Genomic DNA, 10,947 nt, shown 5'->3' on the forward strand with positions numbered 1-10,947 from the left:
GAAAGAAAGAAAGAAAGAAAGAAAGAAAGAAAGAAAGGAGTACATGAAGTTGTCAGAAAAAAGTGATAGGGAGATATCAGACGTGTTGGAGGGGAGGGAGTGGGCATGGATTTGATCAAAACACCTCATATGCATGTATGAAATTCTAAATAAATTTTTTAAAGTTAAAACAATTTTAAATAATTAATAAAACTTTTTTTTAAAGTGCCACTACTACACCAATGTCATATGCTGTGATGGCCATTGATGTGGTTATTTGGTCTTGAAGCTGGTATTCGACCATTGATTGGTGTTTTCCCTTGGCACCTTCATAGTGCTCTCCAAAGCTATGGGAGAAGTGGCTTCCTTCAGGGGAAGTGGCTTCCAGGTCAGTTCCAGGTCCATTGCTCCAAATCCCATGTCCAAAGTGTGTTCCGTCTTCAGCAGTACTTTCAGTTCTGTGCGGCAATCAAGGGCTATGGCAAGCCTGCGTAATTTGAGCAGGGGCGTCTCTTGGACCACCCTAGCCAACAACTCAAGGGAAGGTTTCTCCTGTCTGGCACTGTTTCTTGTTATGCAGCCTTTAGCTAAACACATGGACTCATGTAGAGACACTGTATGTGTAATTTGTCCTTAGGTTTTGAACTACTACGATTATCTCTGTTTTTTTTTTTTAACTAAACTAGCTAGGCATTATCTCTCTCTCTCTCTCTCTCTCTCTCTCTCTCTCTCTCTCTCAACACTTCTGCCATGGTTTCCCCATTTAAAGTGTCCCCATTTTCCCTGTTTTTCCCTTGATAATACCCTTCTCCTATGGTCCCACCTCTCTTGAGCTCCTTCTTTCCCTTTATCCCCTAGGTTCCTTGTATAACCCTCCCTCCCCACTTCCATTTAAAAAACCCCATTTTTATCCTTCTCCTTTTGTAACACCAGCCTCCTACCGTTCTCTCTCAGGTTCTTTCTTTCCCTTTACCTCCCTGGCTCCTTTTCATTATCCCGTCTCCTGAAGTTACATCTGGATGCAAACTCACATATAAGGATTTGGTACTAGGATCCACATATGAGGGAGAACATACGTTGTTTGTTTTTCTGAGTCTGTGTTACTTCACTTAGTATAACAGTTTCTAGTTCCATCCATTTACCTGCAAATTTCATGATTTCATCTTTCTTTACCACTGAGTAGAACTCCATTATGTAAATGTACCACATTTTCATTATCCAGTCGTCAGTTGAGGGACACTTAGGTTACTTCTATCTCTCGGCTATTGTGAAAAGAGCAGCAACAAACATAGATGTACAAGTGTCTCTGCAATAGAATACGTGCTTTGGGTATATGCCAAGGAGTGGTATAACCAGGCCAAATGGTAGATTCATTTTTAGTCTTTTAAGCATTCTCCACACTGCTTTCCATAGGGGTTGGATGACTTCGCACTCCCACCTAAACTGCTAGTTTTAAAACTGAACAGAATGGATAATTTACATCCAAATACTCTTATATTGCTTTTCTCTGAAAGAAAAAGATTTTGATAATTCACTGTGCATTATAATTGATGTAGGATGTTGTGGAATCAGATTCAGATTGAAGACATTCCATTTTATTTGCTCTAATATTTTTAATGAATGATTGTGAATTTTAGCAAATGCTTGGGCATTTTTTTTCTTTTTGATTTTGCTTCAGTTGAGTAAAAATGTATTTCTTTTATCAGCGAGAATGGCTACAGCAATTGGTTTTCAAATGCAAATCCAACCACATGCTCCTAGGATAAACCCAAATTTCCCTGACATGTCTTTTGCCAATTTAATATTTTCCCTGTTTCACTTTATGTGTTGATCTGACCTTTCTTTGCTATTTTCCCATTCCTCCATTTTAGAATGTAAATATTTACTCTACATCATTAGATCTTACAAGTATATAACTTCTTGATGTTAGAAAGGCAGACAGTTGGGGCTGGAAAGATGGCTCAGTGGTTAAGAGCGTGGACTGCTCTTGCAGAGGACCTGGGTTCGATTCCCAGTACTCACATGGCAGCTAACAACTGTCTGTAACTCCAGCTCCAGAGGATCAGACACCCTCTTCTGACCTCCGTGGGCACTGCATGACACAGGTGCACTTACACACATGCAGGCAATACACTCGTATACATAAAAGAATAAATATTTTTTTAATTAGAAAAAAAAAAGGCACAGTTAAGAAATTACCTGAGTCTCAGGAGAGGATTTGGAGTTAGACTTCAACAACATTGAAATTGTTGAGATTTTGGTAATTCTTGGAGGTTGACTCAATACGTTTTGCAATATGACATGGCCATCACCTTTCATGGGTGATATATCTTCAAGGAAAGGAGGTTATGGTTGGACTGTGAACTGTCCCCTGTAGGATTAGGTTTTGATTACTTGGTTTCCAGCTGACAGTGCTATTTGGGGATGTTGTAGGATCTTTGGAAGGTGAGGCCTATCTGAAGGAATTACACCATTGCAGGTGTGCTTTTGGAAACCCCCTCTACTCTCTGTCTGATTCCTGTCCACCATTGTGTCCTCATCACCTTCGAACACATTGGTTGACTATCATTTCAGACATTTATATTTTCCCTATGATGAGAACAGTCAGCATGCTCTTGTCTAGCTACTTGAAGCACACAGTGAAATGCTGTTACCGTAATCACACTTGGTGCAATGGAACATTAGAACTTGTCCCTCTTACCCAGCTGCAACTTTTACTATATATAGTGTCTTTTTGAGACAGGGTCTCCCTGTAGCCCCAGGTGTCCTGGAACTCACTATGTAGACCAGGCTGGCCTTGAACTCACAGAGATCCACCTGCCTCTGCCTCCCAAGTGCTGGCACTACAGGTGTGTGCCACCACACCTGGCCCAGCTGCAACTTTTTACCCACTGACAATCTCTCCCCATCTCCTCCTCTTCCCTACCCTCTCTGACATCTGATAAACACCATTCCATAGTACTTTGATCACCTTTCACTAACAAGAAGGATTTTAGTTTTAATGAAGCCTAGCTTATAAACCGTTTTCTTAATCATACTTCTGGGGTTTTTTTCTAAAAACTTCCATACTCAAGGATCATCTAGATCTTTTCCTATATTACTTTCTAGAAATTTTATTTATAGTTTTGCACTTTACATTCCACTTAACATTTGAATGGCATAAGGCCTTTTTCTTCATTCTTTTTTTTTTAAATAAAGATATAATTTTTCTTCCCAACATCATTTATGGAAAAGACTATTATGCCTGGACATGTCTGGGAAGATGAAACTTCAGTTGAGGAATTTCCTCTATTGGAGTGGCCTGAGGGTGAGGAGAGGAGGGAATGATTACAAACCCAACGGATGAGGGCCTACCTACACAGCCTGCTGTGTTGCTCAAGTTTCTCCTGCTTCAAGTTCACCGGGCTTCATGGGAGGACCTCAGTGAATATTTTTTCCCATTATACACAACAGTTTTTCTTCCATTACTTTTTCATTCATTTTTTTCTGGCCCCTTTTGTCATTCATTACCTCTGACCTCCCATTTACATATATTATATTTACTATGCCGTATATCTGTAGGCCCTATTTGTTTCCCTTGTTTCTAGTCACAAAGTCCTAAGGCAATTACATATTCATCGGTGAATCCCTCACAAGAGAAGACAAATTTCCTTCCCCCACACAATATCCAAGCTCACATAGATTCTCCAGCCCATGGTCAGAGCAACAATCATAATCCATTCTGCACAGGGAGCAGAGAGGAGCTCATGATGTAACTGTTTGACAATGTCAACTGGTCCTTAGGAAACCCTGAGATAATGGGGCCTTACGCTAAGTGTGCAGTGGAAGTTTAACACAAAAAGAATGTCCCAATAACTCAGACAATTATCTGCCAGTAAAATGTGATAGTACTGTCAAGGTACAAGGAATCAGGAACAGAAACTGTGCAACGATGACAGGGTATGACAGAAGGCATTTCTGTGAAAATCAACTAGTACAATCTGGTTGATTGTCTAGTATAATCTATGATAATCTAGTATCTTTAAATATTTAGGTTCATAAAATCTCATGAATTTTACTTACAGAGATATTTAATAATTATCCCAAGATTACTGAATATATTCATCATCTGAAATTTGGAAAGAAGATAGTTAGAGTAAATTAACAACCTAAAAACTCAACAATATTTCTTTTAATGTCCCCTGGGCAGAGAATTAAAATGAGAATATGTTTGTTTATTCCAGCTTTGGTTCAATGACTGGTCCAACAGATGCAAAGTCAGAAGGAGGAATACGTGCAGGTTGACAGAAGATATCGGAAGTCTTCTTATGTCTATCAAATTATAATACCATCAATAAAAAACTAAGTTTTTATCATAAAAGTCCTTCTCTTCCTTTGTTAGATTTATGTCAATATATTTTATGTTTTTCGAGGCGATCCCGAGTGGGATTATTTCACTGATTTCTTTCTGGGCGTGTTTGTTGTCGGTTAATAGGATGGCTACTGAAGGTTACTTGGGGGTGTCAATTTTATTTCCTGCTACTTTGTTAAATGTATTTATCAGCCCTAGGAGTTTTCTGGTGGAGTCGTTAGGATCCTTTATGTACACAATCATTTAGTCTGCAAATAAAGATACGCTGACATCTTCCTTTTTAATTTGTATCACCAATGCCTCTATCTTTTATCTTATTGTTCTAGCTAAGACCACATACCGTATTGAACAAGAGTGGAAAAAAATGGACATCCTTGTCTTCTTCCTGATTTTAGTGGGACTGCTTGGAGGTTTTCTCTATTTAGTATGATGCTGGCTGTGGGCTTATTGCATATTGCCTTTACTATGTTGAGATATGTCCCCTGTAGCCCTATATTTTCCGTGATTGCTGGGAAAGTCATCCATCTTTTAGGGTGTGATGCTGGATAAGTTGACCAGTCTTCAGTGGATAGACCCACACTGAGGGGCATTTGGGAAGAATAATTTGACGCCATAGGCATATTTATAACAGAATACATGAAATGGGGCAAGGACTATCGAGGGGGTAAAGATAAAGGAGGAGGTCTGTGCTGGATAGCTTTAGTGTCAACTTGACACACCTGGGTTGAGGGAGCCTCAATTGGGGAATTTCCTCTATTGGACTGGCCTGTGGCCATGTCTGAAGGGCATCTTCTTGATTGTTGAGTGATGTGGGAGGGCCCAGCCCACTGTGGGTGGTGCCACCCCTGGGCAGGTGGGCCTGTGTTGCATAAGAAAGCAGGCTGAGCAGGGGCCGGGGAGCTAGCCAGTAAGCAGCGTTCCTCCATGGCCTGTGCTCCAGCTCCTGCCTCCAGGTTCCTGCCCTGAGTTCCTACCTCAGGCTCCCGGATGAACTGTGACCCAGGATATGAAAGCTAAATAAACCCTTTCCTCCCCACGTTGGTATTGGTCAGAGTGTTTTGTTGCAGTGATGGAGAAACAAACTAGGACAGGGTCTAAATATGATAAAATATATGATATTTTCAAAAATTCAATAATTTATTAAATGAGAAAAATATACATTGGATGAAACTTACAAAAAATAAATTTAAAATATATTTTTAAAAAAGAAAAGCAATCTAAAATGTCAAGTTGATTTCTGGTATTCTAGGAAGAAATATACTGAAAACTTTTCAGGCAGCTGTGTGTGCAGAACTACAAGAAACTGCAGCTGGTTCCTCAATGGAGGCAGGAAGCCAGCAGTGGAAGGGCTTTGCTGACATCACAGTCCTCACTGAGAGACCAAATGGCCATGGCAGGTGGGACAGGCGTGAAAGGGGAAATTCACAATGAATGAGAAAACTTCCACCTACTCATCATCTCTACTTTCACACCACTAACTACTGATGCTGAGGTGTTTTGACCTTAAAAGAGAAATCAAAATAAATGTCAAGAAGATGAGCACAGTGTCCTTATCAGGGTGACATAGGATACTGTGCGTGTTTCTGCCGAATCCTTCTAACACTCCTGTTCTGTCATTTCCTTCTTCCCTAATGCTGTCATCAACATCCCATTAGCACTTCATCCAAAATTCCTGCTCTTTACGCTCTATTCCCAGTGTTCAACGCTGTCAAGATGTTAGTAGATAACCCAGCTTTTCTCTACTGCATCTTAGAACATACTAGTACTTGGCGCTTTTAAATTTACAACAAAGCAACAAAAGCTCTTTTGCATTCGTGAAAAAAAATTAAGCTCTTTTTGGAGGATCGTATTGGATGGAGACATGTTGTTTTAGAAAGGGGACAAGTATCTAATCACAAATTTAAGACATGGAAGAACTAACTGAAGGAAAGAGGACAGCTTAATGCCCAAGACCCTCAGCAGACTCTTCCTCCCTTCTGAGAGTCAGCATTACTGTAGGGATTGTGGTCATCCTCGCCTGCAACTGACTAACAACATGTTTCTTGCACATTTACCCCAAAGATGTCTCTGTGGGAAAGAGATAAGGTGAGAGCTCAAAACCTAATGATCACAAAGGAAACTAACAGTAACGGACTCTCTCTCCTCACCTAGCCTTTAAAGGTTGTGAAGAGCAAGCAAGTTTCACATGAGACCTGGTTGGAACTTTGGAGAAGATGCTTCCGCTTCTGTTCATCTTGGCAGCCCTCCTACCCTTCAGTGCTGAAGGAGGTAAGTGGCCATCCCCACCCCTAGACACCTGGGATGTGGCAGCACTGACACTTCCATAGTGCACCAGTCAGGCCGTCTCTAAGATCCATCCTGGAGATCTGCTGAGCCCCAGCTCTACCACTGGATAAACAGGGCATAAAAATGACAGAAGACAACTTCAAAGGCACCTACCTGGTGAGCCGTGGGCAGCTTTAGCCCAGGAACTGTCTGGATTAGGGCTAGAAGAGCTATCTTCTACTCAGGTTCCTAGATGTCACCCTTGCTATCCCATTCTTCTGAGTCATGTGAGTCTAACAGAACAGTCACTCACAACCTAACTGAGGCAGCAAGGTGGCCTGACTCCTGCTTCACCACCTGAGGGGACAGGCTCCCACCAGGACCCTCCAACCAATTTCTCCATCACCCTACTCTGATCTCCTCTCCTCCACACTCATCCTACTTCATCCTGAAGGCTATCTCAGCACCTTAGGAAGATAAGTCTAGGCTGAGGTTCAGACTTCATTAGTAACACTCATCCCAGATACTGGCACAGCACATCTGAGGATTGTCCGTTGTTTATCCAACAATCTTTTGTTTCTAAGTGGGGTATTCACTGTGTATCATGAGTTAGAATGGAAGAAAAAGCAGAGTTTTCTACCCCCAAAGCCTGTCATGTTTACTTCAAAAGCAGCCCAATGCTAAGTGAGCAGGATGCCAGGTGTCTGAGAAGCAATGGTCAGAGGTGTAACCATCATTAATGAGAGATCTTTCTGGACAACCTGTGTTGAATTCCTCCTTAACATGCACATGAAACCGCTTGATTCAGGACAAGTCTCAGTTCCATCATTACTACAAGAAGAAACTGAAAACTACAAGAAGAGGGATGTCATGCTACACACCCCTTCTCCAGTCACCCAGCTTGTCACACAGTTGTTGTGAGCACAGAGATTCAAAATTTTTTTCATTTCAGGAGAAATCATCGGGGGTACAGAGGTCAAACGCCACTCTCGGCCCTTCATGGCATTCATAAGTTTCTATAACAGCACATCACACAAGAAATTCTGTGGTGGTTTCCTGGTGGCAAAAGACATCGTAATGACAGCGGCTCACTGTAACGGAAGGTAAGAAGCAGCAACTGGTCTTTGTTGCCTGAGATTGACCAAATGACAACAGATCAGGAATATCCCAAAATACATAGAGCTAAAAGTAAAGATCAACTTGATTTTCTCCCATTTGACCCAAAGTGAGTATGGGGTGTAAATCAGGGGGTATTGGAGAAGGGTCTGGGTCCAAGAGGGTTGCTGAAGAAAAACCAGATCTGCCTCAGGGCAAAAACAATGAGGGGAAACAGTCCACACCAGGTACATGGAAGGACACAACTCTTCAAGTGCACCCCTCATTGTATGGCTCGTAATGTGATCAGAGGGCAGTTGGTTACCCTGACAACAGTGAAGCTGTTATTGTACAGGTATTGCTTTTTATTTTTAATATTTATTTTTTATTTATGTGTTTGTGTGTTTGCACATGTGTGTTTTGAGTGTCTTTGGAGACCAGAAGAAGGGTAGGTTACCCTGGAACTGGAGTTACAGGTGGTTGTAAGGTACAGATGTAGGTGCTGAGAACTGAACTTTGGTCCTCTGGAAGAGCAGCAAGTGTTTTTAATGGCTGAGCCATCTCTCCAGCCCCAAGATTTCCTTTCTTCACAGGCTTTGGGGATCCCATTCTTCTGGTCCAATCTTTCTGGCTGTTCCTTTATGAGCCCCTTTATTGATAATATTCTCACCTCTCCCTAGAAAGGGAGAAAGGCATTTTTCAGAGAAAACACAGGGCAATGTCACACGTTACTCCAGGCCTACTGATCACTCTCACTGTCCACCTCCTTGCCACCCTTCTACAACCCCACCTACTCCCCAGATCTCTCTCACACATTCAGGTCTATGTGCTTTGTTTTGTGACCTACTGAGATGAACCAGAGCCACCTGTGTGACCGTGGTTTTGGAGTTACATGTTGGAGCCTCATGGACTCTGCAGGGGGTATATAATGCAAGACAGTGATTTCTTCTCTCCTGTAATCTATCAATACTAATAATTCAAAGGTAAGGGGTAAGGCATGTAAGCCCCTCCCCTTTCCATGACTGATGGGTATATGGACCCAGCCCAGGTACTACAGTTGTTGTGAGTTTATAACTGAGTTTAGAATTTGTATTAACTCTACAGAATGGCATTTGTAGCCCTTCACCCTATTTTCTGGCTCTTATATACTTTTCACCCACTCTCTCTCTCTCTCTGTCTGTCTCTCTCCCCACCCCCATGTATGTTTCCTGTTATAGTATAGAAGCAAGCTGTTATAGTTTGCATATTGCTATGGAAATGACCACATAGATGTGTTATAAGTGAAAACCTTCAGCTCTAAGCTCATGGAATGGAGGCCCTAGTCTGCATACACACCAGTGATCCTCACCTTTACTTAGCTGAGAAGCTGACTTTTCAGACGGAAGTTGAGCACCCATAGTATGTCCAGGGAACACCATGTTCCTGTTTTTCCTTATGTATTGACACAATTATCCAGAAAAATCTTTCTTTATCTTGGAAACTGTGCACGAGTGATAGATTTCTGGATGCTTTGTTGGTCTATTGATGCGTCCATAGTGGAGGGCCTGGTCTATGAGAAGCCTTGTGCTCTGTGAAGGCTTGATTTGCAGTGATTGTGGGGAATATACAGAAGACAAGAGCAGCAGATTTCCAAAGACCCTGAGCTTTGGGGTGGGGAGGTAGAGGAGACTTGTTTAGGGCCCACAACTGCGGTCCTGAGTCTGCATTCACCATTTTGCATTTTGAGGAGAGGCTTCTCTGATTAAGGCTGGGAGCCACTTTCATCTATGGATATAAGCATAGGTATTTAGGAGGCAGTTTTCTGCTGTGTCATTGTACACCTGGCTAACAACCATGGGAGGCAGTAGGCTCACGTGGGGAACATGCTTCTGATGGCTAACTACAATGACACAGCAGAAAACTGCCCTCCACTATGGACGCTCAGGACCGCAGTTGTGGGCCCTAAACAAGTCTCCTCTACCTCCCCACCCCAAAGCTCAGGGTCTTTGGAAATCTGCTGCTCTTGTCTTCTGTATATTCCCCACAATCACTGCAAATCAAGCCTTCACAGAGCACAAGGCTTCTCATAGACCAGGCCCTCCACTATGGACGCATCAATAGACCAACAAAGCATCCAGAAATCTATCACTCGTGCATAGTTTCCAAGATCAAGATTTTTCTGGATAATTGTGTCAATACATAAGGAAAAACGGGAACATGGTGTTCCCTGGACATACTATGGGTGCTCAACTTCCGTCTGAAAAGTCAGCTTCTCAGCTAAGTAAAGGTGAGGATCACTGGTGTGTATGCAGACTAGGGCCTCCATTCCATGAGCTTAGAGCTGAAGGTTTTCACTTATAACACATCTATGTGGTCATTTCCATAGCAATATGCAAACTATAACAGCTTGCTTCTATACTATAACAGGAAACATACATGGGGGTCGGGAGAGAGACAGACAGAGAGAGAGAGAGAGTGGGTGAAAAGTATATAAGAGCCAGAAAATAGGGTGAAGGGCTACAAATGCCATTCTGTAGACTTAATACAAATTCTAAACTCAGTTATAAACTCACAACAACTGTAGTACCTGGGCTGGGTCCATATACCCATCAGTCATGGAAAGGGGAGGGGCTTACATGCCTTACCCCTTACCTTTGAATTATTAGTATTGATAGATTACAGGAGAGAAGAAATCACTGTCTTGCATTATATACCCCCTGCAGAGTCCACGAGGCTCCAACATGTAACTCCAAAACCACGGTCACACAGGTGGCTCTGGTTCATCTCAGTAGGTCACAAAACAAAGCACATAGACCTGAATGTGTGAGAGAGATCTGGGGAGTGGGTGGGGTTGTAGAAGGGTGGCAAGGAGGTGGACAGTGAGAGTGATCAGTAGGCCTGGAGTAACGTGTGACATTGCCCTGTGTTTTCTCTGAAAAATGCCTTTCTCCCTTTCTAGGGAGAGGTGAGAATATTATCAATAAAGGGGCTCATAAAGGAACAGCCAGAAAGATTGGACCAGAAGAATGGGATCCCCAAAGCCTGTGAAGAAAGGAAATCTTGGGGCTGGAGAGATGGCTCAGCCATTAAAAACACTTGCTGCTCTTCCAGAGGACCAAAGTTCAGTTCTCAGCACCTACATCTGTACCTTACAACCACCTGTAACTCCAGTTCCAGGGTAACCTACCCTTCTTCTGGTCTCCAAAGACACTCAAAACACACATGTGCAAACACACAAACACATAAATAAAAAATAAATATTAAAAATAAAAAGCAAT

This window comes from Nannospalax galili, unplaced genomic scaffold (assembly GCF_000622305.1).
Source record: "Nannospalax galili isolate Female #2095 unplaced genomic scaffold, S.galili_v1.0 scaffold1119, whole genome shotgun sequence".
NCBI classification, from domain to species: domain Eukaryota; kingdom Metazoa; phylum Chordata; class Mammalia; order Rodentia; family Spalacidae; genus Nannospalax; species Nannospalax galili.